We start from the raw sequence: 10,927 nt of genomic DNA, 5'->3' as shown, positions 1-10,927 counted from the left end.
CTCGCGCCATCTCGCTGGTAATGAAGAAACGCTTATAGGCGCCTGCCGTCTCTGAGTCCGGCCAGCGATAAAGGGTGTGTATATAACGCTCGCCGTTAGCTACGTGGACGATGTGCGTTCCGTGGCGTAGTGGCTAGCGCTACGCGCTGCCGAGCGAAAGGTCCCTGGTTCGATTCCGCGCTTCGGAAGCATTTTTCTGAATTACTTTTCTTTGGGGCGTCTATATATATATATATATATATATATATATATATATATACATACTTATACATATACGGTGCATGACGGCGGTGACGGGGACGGAGAAAAAACAGCCGAGACTGTCCATATAATTGCTATCGCAATAAAAAGACTTGGCACGACTAGTGCGAAGCTGCCATGCTGTAGGGAACGGGAGAGGCAACGGCGGCTGCGAGAAGAGCCCGAAGCGATGGAAGCCTTACGCCAACGACGACGTGTCCGTAGATCTTTGAGAGGTGCGAACACTCGGTTCTGGAGTTTGGACATCCGTGTCGTGACTAACCTAGGTAAAGCCTAGCAACAACTAGACTTCAGAATCGTCCAGTTTCACTGTTTCAGGCCTTGCGCGACGTAGCGCAAGCTTCGCCATTTTTATTTGTTTACTGTGAACTCTCCTTTGTCTGAGTGTTTCTGCTCAATGTCTGAAGTTCCCTCCTCCTCATTTTCCAGTCTCCCTTCCCTAGTGCAGGATTAGCCAACCGGGCTCAGCCCCGGTTAGCCTCCCCACCTGTATCACGTCTCTCTCCCCCTCTCTCTTATCGGCATGTAGTAAACTGAATTGCAACAGACCACTGTTCAAAGTTGATTTTCTTATCTTACATTCCTTCGCGATACAGTAAAAGCTCGTTATCGTAAAGCCGCACATAGCGAACTAACATATATAACGAAGAGAAGCGTTGGCCCAGATTAAGTGTGCATGCATTTTTTTTTTTTTGCAGATAATACCTTCGTTGCACTGTTCCGCCCACTTTCTTTAAAGGGGAACGATTGTGTCCACGACACTGCCGACAATTTCTGGCCCAACACACTGACCATATTCGCCGCGAGATCGGGCTACATGTGGCAGCACCGTCCCGCGCTAGTGTGGATAGGCGGTTCGTTGGGAGCGCTTCGTTGGGAGCGATTTTACCCGACTTTCGGCAAAGCAAATGCGTTCACTGCAGTTTTCTGGTAGTGCGTTGTTCATTCCCGAATTAATGCACGAAGCGCGCCGAACGTGACTATTACTTGTGAGAGAAGCGCATCCAGCTAACGAACGGGTTACTCGCCTTCGACAACATTCGGCGTTTTCGCACTGGATGACGTTTTCTTGTTGTTTTACTTGTAGATGTTTAGTTTGTGTTCAGCCTACTACGCACTGCTGTAGCGCGACTGAATTAAGTATTTACTTCTTGTTCATCTGGATAATCCCCAACAAAAAGAAAGCCTGTATGCCTGCGCGATGAGGTAAAGTGGCACTATGTGCACTGCGTGCTCAAATATTCATCCGAACTTCTTATTCAGTTCTCCATGAAATGTAGGACAGTTGATAGGTTTACTGGGGAAAACTACGTGGCTGACTGCGCTTTAGCGCTGCTGAGACGTTTAACACGCACACGCTTGTTTTTATTCCAGTAACAGTACACAAAGGTAACTGTACAGCACGGAACTTTCTTCGATTGATTACTTGCACGACAGTAATGAAACAAAGGCCGGGTTATTTCACGGGACCGAAGTACGTTTTTTCATGCGAATAATGTCCGTTGCCTTCCGTCAGTCTGCAATAACAACGCAACACAAACGCTAAGATAATGCAAAGAAAAAGAGATTTGGCTTCACGTGAAATTACTACGACATAATTGTAAAGTACGCCGTTTGGGTTAATTCTGACTATCAGGGCTCTTAAACGCGCACCTCAATCTAAGTACACGGGTGTCTTTGTACACATTTCGCAACTGCACAAGGAAACTCAGTTTTGAGATTTCCGTGTCATTACATTTTCTGTTCTGTTTAGGCGACAATTTAAGCACCGAAGTGTCAGACGTGACTTCACAGAACTATTTCTCTGTAGAAGGAACAAGACCGTGCACAACTAAAGCTCGTCGCGTAACCTATAAACGACAGTCCCGAAGTTACACACCTAACCACAACGCGCAAGTGCATGAGAGCTTTTTTTTTTTACCACCGAGCCTCTAAAAGGCTATATTCACATGATATTTAATACTTAACATCTTTAGGACAACGCCAAGTGCACTTCGTAATGCGCTTGAGCCACAAAGCGGCACCTACACTGATATGACTCTCGTGAACGGAGGGTACGACGACCACACACAGCACTCTCGACAAGTGCACTCACTGATCTTATAACGGTACATATACAGCCGATCAAGGCCAAACGCTTTTTTACATCGTGTTAGGAATACGTACGAGGGGTTAAAGTTGCACTAACGCATCGGAACAACCCGCCTTTTCAGGACCTGCATGACGTACGCGCACATGCAAACACAACGTGGCTAGCAGACGACGCATGGAGCAATCCACACTAGGCGCGTTTCAGCCAGAAGCCGCCAGGCGGCGACTCCGCCCGATCTCGCGGCCAATAGTACAGGCCGTTGGCGTAGTAAGGGGGAAAGAGGTTGGGGGAATTGCATGTGTATACATACTCGCACACATACAAAGGGACGCACGAACGTACATAAAGTATGATGGAGCCCCCTCACCACCCTCCCTCTATAATGGAGCACCCTGAGCACGCCTATGCCTGGTACATGCCTTCCTGACCTAACTAGCTTATTTTCTCGCGTACAGTCGGTACTGAGTAACGTTGGTTAAGTGTTGGCTACTGTTGGTTGATTGGCTGCTTGCGAAACTTTATTGAGGTCCTGCAAGGCGCGCGTTAGCCCGCAGCTGGCGACTTCCACGTCGGGACCGTCACGCCAAGTCTGTCGGCCGCTCACGGCCCTACTGGACGGCCCAGAGTTGGTCGGCCAGGAGGGAGTCGTTGGCTAAATAATGACTATTGTTGACAATTGTTGCCTAATATAGGATACCTCCTTTCGTAACAACAGCTTCGCGTCTTCATTCAATCTTAGACTGACGAATTATTTGTCTAGAAATTATTTTTATTCCCGCTGACACATTGAAACTGGCTGTAGATCGAAGTACGCTAGAAAATAATTAACAATCACTTTGCATTATATCAGGTCTAACGTTACCCGAATGTCGTGCATGAAATGACCGCATGAACCAAGGATGAAGATCACGTGATTACCAATACCACCCCGAAAAAAAGGGCGTGCAGGCTATGTCTCTGCAGAAGACGTCGGCGAGACGAGGAACAGAAGACAACGAGCAGTCTTTCAAAGAAACTTAAAAACAAAGGCTTTAAAGAATACACAACAAAAGCAAATAATTCATCGTGTTGTAACTCGGGCTGTCTTGGGAGCCGTTCTTAAACTCCATTATCTAGAGACAAATGAACGAGAAGGAGATAAATGAGACACAGTGAAGAGGAAAGACCGTCTTGTCGCCTTTCTTCTTTAGGCGTCTGACAGCTGAAGTGTCGCAAATCCTCGACACCGTAGACACGTTCGTTCCAGCGCGATGTCTCTTTTGGACGACGCTAATCGCGTGATATAAAAATTCGTTAAAGCGTCATTATGTGCGAGAGCACGTTCAATCTGCGTAATGGCACAGTCCCGCTGCTGCGGCGTTTTATTCTCGCGGTGTTAGGAAAACTGCCGCAGGGCCTGACATATTTGGGAGATTAAGGCGCCGATGAGCTGTTTCTAAGGACAACTTAGCAAGAGCCTGGGGCGAATGACTTATTCCAGCTATAGTAAGATTTATTTGCAGAGAAATCTGTAACGTTCAGAAACATCAGGTATTCGTCGATTGGGGGTTCGACGCAGAATGAGTTTAGGACGCCCGCAAATATGAATGGCGAATGTACCGTGACAGCGCTCAGAAGGGGCGCATGGTGTCGCATAGTGCATCACTAACATAATGCGTTTACTTTGGCTGTCAGCAGGAATGACGGTTAAGGAGAGGGGGGAGTGTTGTTTTCTATGTTTCGAGACCTGGACACCTTTGGCGAGATGACAAAGCAGACATACAAAAGAAATAACAAATGGGGATAATCAACTTAACCAGATAGATAGATAGATAGATAGATAGATAGATAGATAGATAGATAGATAGATAGATAGATAGATAGATAGATAGATAGATAGATAGATAGATAGATAGATAGATAGATAGATAGATAGATAGATAGATAGATAGATAGATAGATAGATAGATAGATAGATAACTACTTGTTGCCGACTAGATACAGTACGATACTGATATAGGATACGCTGAATCGAGATAGAACGGACGGAATAACTTTTGTGACACGGTGCTAACAACACGACACAACGGAGCGACGGTATATGCTTTGTGGTTTCCGTAGACGCAGAGGACACATGTGACTTCTGCGTCTACGGTTTATTCGAGCTCTGCTAATTTTCATTGGGGACCCGTACTTGTAATCAACGCTAACCAAGTTTTTCATTTCAACACCGCCTAAAAGACCTCTGAAAGCCAGCGGAACTTTGCGCGGTACGTTTAAATGGTACGACAGCGAAACGTTTTCGCACGAATCTCAAATGTTAAGGAAGTGAGAGCCAAAAACACTCAAACTTGTGTGTGTGTGTGTGTGTGTGTGTGTGTTTGTGTGTGTGTGTGTGTATGCGTGTGTTTGTGTGTGTGTGTGTGTGTGTGCGTGCGTGCGTGCGTGTGTGTGCGCGCGCGCGCGCGTGTGTGTGTGTGTGTGTGTGTGTGTGTGTGTGTGTGTGTGTGTGTGTGTGTGTGTGTGTGTGTGTGTGACCGACACACACACACACACACTGAGAGAGAGAGAGAGCGAGAGGTAGTTCATGACAACGACGTATACAACCGAACATTGTTTTCCGCCGGCGTGCTCTGTTTACAGCGGCCTAGGGCTCCCAATCACAAAAGTAATGCTGCCTTTGGAAAGTATACGCGGCGTAAACAACGCGTAAATACCCGCTGCTGTGCTGGATCGTGCGCCGTTGTACACATTTTTTTTTTCGAAGCCTTCGAGACCAGCACGCGGAGGCGGCGGAGAACAAGCGAACGGGCGACCAAGTTTACGCGAACGAGCGGAACCATGCAACAGGGCGACCTGAACACGCGAGATCGCCGTGTCTTGCTTCTCCCAGCGTGTCCCTTCGTTTCCCGTGTTTTTTTTCCTTTTCTCGAGAAACACGCCGAATACTGTAGCGTTTACGTGACGAATAACAAATAAAGATTCCGAAAGAAAGAAGCAAGTTTGCCCGCGAGACAACGCCGTAATGCAAACACAGTGGAGAGCCCTTAAGGCCGACTGAGAGCCCCCTCCGCGAGCGACGAAAGAGACTCGCTCTGGGAAGAAGCTGAAGAAGGAGAGGGAAGGCTCACCTTTCTGCTGTTGGGTTAAGTGAAACAAACACGTCGGGAAGCGCAAACAAAAACCACGCAAGGAAAGCAGGGAGCAAGGGGAATGTTCCGCGCAATATGAAAGCGACAAATGCCGGAGAACAGTAAATAAGATGTGAAAACAAAATAAAACAAGATAAAGCTGAAGCGCGAGGAAATACGTGGAAACGGAGACTGTTTGCGTCTTACAGTGTATATACCGAAGCACGTGGGCGAGCAGACCCTGTTGACGGGCTTTACCGCAAAACCACGCGTCGCCTCGGCAATTCTCAAAAAAAAAAAAAAAAAAAAAAAAAGAAGAAAGAAAGAAAGAAAGGAAGAAAAAAATGAGAGACGTAAAGAAGGTGGAAAGGTTGGGGGGGGGGGGGAGGTGCAAGGAGAAGGTGAAATAAAGAACGTCATGACAGGAACACGAGATAGAGAGAGAGAAGGCACCCATCCTCGGCAAAAAATGAGGCACGAATAAAAAGAAAATTGTCACAGAGCAAAGAGCGGACTGCAACAGGAGTAAGTTGCGAGCGAGCCATCAAACTTCTCCCCAAATAGAGAGCCGCCGGTGTTGGAGAGGCTCGCAGAAAAATTGGGACGAAGCGAGCGGAAGCGAAGATAGACACAATCGTAAAGAGAAAAAAAATGTAAAAGGACGAAAAGGAGAGAGGCATTCTGCAGTGAGTCGGTCATGAATAGAAAACACATCCTGGTCTTGCGCGACGTCGCCGCAACGCCGAAAAAAAAAAAATAGTAAGGGATACTCGGTTTTTAGGACTCGCGTAAACAGCGGGCCGTGGACAGATACAGCGGTCTCCGCATTTCAGAGGTGTAGCCGAGCAACCCACCCCGCAGACAGACCCGAAAAAGGGCCATACTTTAGGGACAAGCCTACGATGCGTCTTTCTTTTGCCCCGTTGCTATATATACATTTTTTTTTTCAATCTCCTCCTTCTTCTACACAGAAACCTCTCTTTTTGGCCCTTGACGCGGCAAAAGATCACCTTTTTGAGAACGAGTTTCGGGAGCTCACCGCGCGTGGGGAGCGCCGCACGAGGGACGTTGCTGTCGAAAGGAAGCAGCTATAAGACCGAGAAAGAGTTAAAAAAATGGAGAATAAGAAAAGAGAGTTCGAGATATTAAAAAGAATGTAAGACGCGAGAATAACAGGCAACATCGCGCACTGCGGCTTTCGGTCCGGGTGGTGGTGGTGGTCCGGTGGTCGTCGGGTTACGACTCTTTACGAGTTTTTGATGGCGGCCACAAAGAGGCCCCCCTCGCCACTGCCTTGTTCTTACTGTAATACACCCCTCTAGGCGGAGTATATACTAAGGCATCGTTCCACGCAGTTCGCGCCTGACTGTGCCTGCGGTGGCAACCAGCCCTATCGCCCGCGGGGCCACGCCGACTGCCCTGGAGACAGCGTGTAAGGGCACCACCAACATACGGCCGCAGTGGCACGCAAAGAACGGCCAAAAAGATCAGCACAGGCGTGCGTAAACAACCGAACACACGTAGGAAAAGAAACGGACAAATGTCGTCTTCTTCCGCCTCGAGGAGATGATGATGGTTCCCTCAGCGACGACTGGGTCCTCCGTGGTACGGATCTTCGAAAATGACAGGCCGTCTCGACCAGCGCCAAAGGGAAGGAATTGACGGAGCAAAACGGAAACTTTCTCCGTGGCCTTCCTTACTAGTATATAGAGCTGCGGCAGTCATTTGGAGCTGTCTTCGTTTGAAAAAAGAGAGCGCAATGCAAACTTTAACGAGTGCCTACGGGTGGATGTTTGCCTGCATTTATGGAGCAGCACGCAGTTAAAGGACGGGATGACAGACGCAGCTGTGGTACGTATGCACAGGTGCAAAAACACAAATACGGGCGTAGTGTATAACATCTGAGCGGTCGCACGATGGACATGCCTTTGTTGGGCATGTTTGCAAATGTACGCATTGCGTTGATTTGGTAGATGACGGTAAAACCTTTTTTATAAGAAGCACTGTGGAGACTCTAGGAGGAGTTGTGAGAAACTGAAGTTTACACATGAGTGTGTGGAGAACAGTATTGTTGAAGTGAGCAAACCATTGCGTCAGCGTTTGCGACTGTTTGCCTGTGTTAGAGTGATTTCCAAGTGCGGTTGCACGAAGTGTTGTGATGGTTTGGGAAAACTACGTTTGGTGGATCAGTGCAACTCATGTGAATTGCAAGTTGACGGATGTGCGCATCAGTAACTAGTGAGGCTTCAGACCGAAGAAATATGACTCACGCGTATGAGAGTCAAGATAGATGAGCAAACTATGCCGACACGGTGAAAAAGGTGTTCTTGAAGTTTACTTTTCTTATCTTGAATCTCCAATGCTCCGAGCGGAGCTTTAGGTGGATATTATGAACGAGTCTATTCAAACACTTTTTTTTTTCGCGTTTCCTCGGTGTTCCGAGCGGCGCTCCACGCCCGTTATCGCAGGTATCATCGGCCGGTCATGAATGGTGGCTGATAAAATGAAAACAAGATTCGCGCAAAATCAGCCCTTGCACTGGTTGGGCTATCCACAGCCTCGGACGGTCGTCCGTGGTGGATGACAAGAAATCAATAATGTGCTTGGATCGTGGCCAACAATAAAAAAAAGATCTGAAAGGAGATTTAGAATTCGTTAAGAGTTACAGAGTGGAAATTATTTGACGTAGCGCTGGCGAATACAAGGGCGCGTTCAGAAGCGTATCACATTACGAAATTCGATAACAAGTGCGTGAGCGTCCCATCTCTTGCCCTCATAGATTAGGAGTTTTATCTTCTGGGTGCGGCTGTCGGGTCTTAGGGTCGCGTTTTCTTGCCGTTTTTCTTTTGTTGGCTGTTTTGCGTTGTTGGCGCTGTGCGTTGTGAAACTTTGTTACTCACCCCCCTCTTTTTCGTTTTCTTTTCCATGCTTCACTCTGGCATGTATAAGGTGTGTCATTCTGCCATTAAAATAAGTTGTCAGTCAGCGCATGTGTGTCCTCCGTGTCGTCTCTCTTGTGGGTGTGTGTTGGCGCTGTTACTCACTTGATCGAAAGGTTCGTGTGCAACCGGGTGATATATATATATATATATATATATATATATATATATATATATATATATATATATATATATATATATATATATATATATATATATATATATATATATATATATATATAATGTGTGTGTGTGTGTGCATAACATTGCTGAAAAATCACCTGGGCGCCTAGCAATAGTTGCATCAAATGTATGATGTTTTATTTCGGATAATAGGACAGAAGTGGAGCGAACTAGCCCGAAAAATGGGTACAAAAAATAACTCTTGGTCCTTTCGGATTTCAAGGAAAAGGACGGTGCAACTATAGTAACTCGGTGAGTAACGTTTACGGTCCAACGGTCCAACGGTCCAAATTTACGGTCCAACGTGACATCACATGACGCAAAGACAGGATGGTTGGGGCCCTGGGGATATCTGTTAGAGCCCTACGGGTGGCTGCAGTGACCACGTTTGCTGGGCCACAGCCACTTTGATGAATGCGGGGAAGCGTAATTTCCTTAAAAGACGAGTTCTTTTCGTTACTGACAGTAAGCCTTTAGCAATATCAGCTTTTCCTGATGTTTTTCTTTTCTCCGAGGAATTTAATCTAGATGTCAGAACAATAATAAATCTGTTATATGTTTACATTGCAGGTGTCATCGGTGTATAAACACAATGTGATGAATGAACGCCGGCCAGGAGAATCGGTGAAACAAAATTATGAACAGCAGCTGGCTCGAAATAACGTCCTGTGGCACGCCTTGATTAATGGATTCGGTTTCGGAAAAAGTATCCGCCACACAAAGCCATTTGTTATCTGCAAACTCACTAACTTTTCAATACACTTGACTTGCTGTTTTACAATGGACTTCGGAGATATATCTCGCTGTCACGACACCGCGGTAGCTCGAGCGTCGTTCGCTGCCATTACCTTAATTTTGTGGTCGTATTACGGCTGCCAGTGTCTTATTCCTCAGGGGCCGAATTCACAAAACTCACTTACGAGCAAATTGTCGCGTAAGAGAAATTTTGTCGCGTAAGTCGATTCACGAAGCGAAAAAAACGTCGTAAGAGGCCATCGTTATCACATCGGCCGCTGCGGTAAAGCGCGCTGTGACTGTCCAGGAACATGTCAGCGATGGTGATGCAGTTGCTATATTTGGTGACGTCACTGAAAAAGGCTCGTAAGTGGATTCACGAAGCAAAAAAATTGCGCGGAAACAGCGTGGCTACGAGAAAATCCCAAGAGTGGTCCGGACCACTCTTACGAACAATATGGCTGTTTAGAACATGCAACTGCGGCGGGTATCTGGGTACCGTGGCTAATTTTGAGCTAATTCACGGCCATTTAAGGCTTCTTGATGATTGCTGGTACGTTTTATTTATTTCGGCGCTTTGAGTTTCGTGTGTTGTTTCGCTTGTACGCTATGGACTGTATTGGCACTCGTAGTCGTCCAATAAACTGGGAGTCGCAGTAATTAAAGAAGCCTATTGGGTGTCAATGGCGAAACATTATGCATGCAAAGACTTGTGGTTGGATTAAAACCAAAGGTCTACATGAATGGTCGATGAAGTCCAAAGCGGCGCGGTATTTGGTCAACATTTTTTTGTTATGTTGTTGTGTTGCGTCCGACTTCCTCCAATGAGACGTCCAACTTATCCTGATGTACGCAGCATTGGTCTAAACCACCACCAAAGAGGTTCAGAGGAGCACATCAGCTGCACGCTATTGGAAATAAATTTGAGCGGAGCATTTCAGTTAGCCGTTATTAAAGCCTATTATATGATTCCACAACATGTCTAGTTGGATTGGCTTTAACTGCCCAATAGGCACGATCGCTGAAACGCAGCTGTCACTAAGCGCTTTGGGTCAATCCAGAGCAGGCTCGTACATTGCAAATCGCAGCATATTATAGATGTGCGAGATTATGCATGAAATCTCAAACAAATCAAGCTTTTCGATCTTCACTGTTCGGAAACCGAAACGGAACGCGTTTATACGGCGAGCAGTCAGAAGTAAATGGATCCAGTAATTTGAAACGACATCAAAAATATGTGCGAATGCTCACGATTCTCGAGTATAAACAAGCCTTTGCCGGATTCACGTCCCTTTGATTACTAACTGCCATTTAACATGGCGTGAGAATATCAATTGAAGGTGGCTTCACCCACTCATAAATGTATTTTGTGCTCATAAGCGTCAGCTTGACTTAGAAATCATCGCGTAGATAAGGCGAAACCCCCGCAGGAGGCTACTATCGTAGCAGACGACAAACGATAGCAGACGACGGCTTGGGCGAGAGGTGCAACTCGTGATTGGTTGGGAAGCAGTACTCTCTACAGCAGCCCATCTTATGACGTTGACAAAACACTTCTTTCATCGCGCGCTCCTGTCGTGTTCGTCATATCTTCCCCCTCGCACATA

Source organism: Rhipicephalus sanguineus, chromosome 2 (assembly GCF_013339695.2).
Source record: "Rhipicephalus sanguineus isolate Rsan-2018 chromosome 2, BIME_Rsan_1.4, whole genome shotgun sequence".
Classification (NCBI taxonomy): Eukaryota; Metazoa; Arthropoda; class Arachnida; order Ixodida; family Ixodidae; genus Rhipicephalus; species Rhipicephalus sanguineus.
This window is presented reverse-complemented; position numbering follows the sequence as displayed.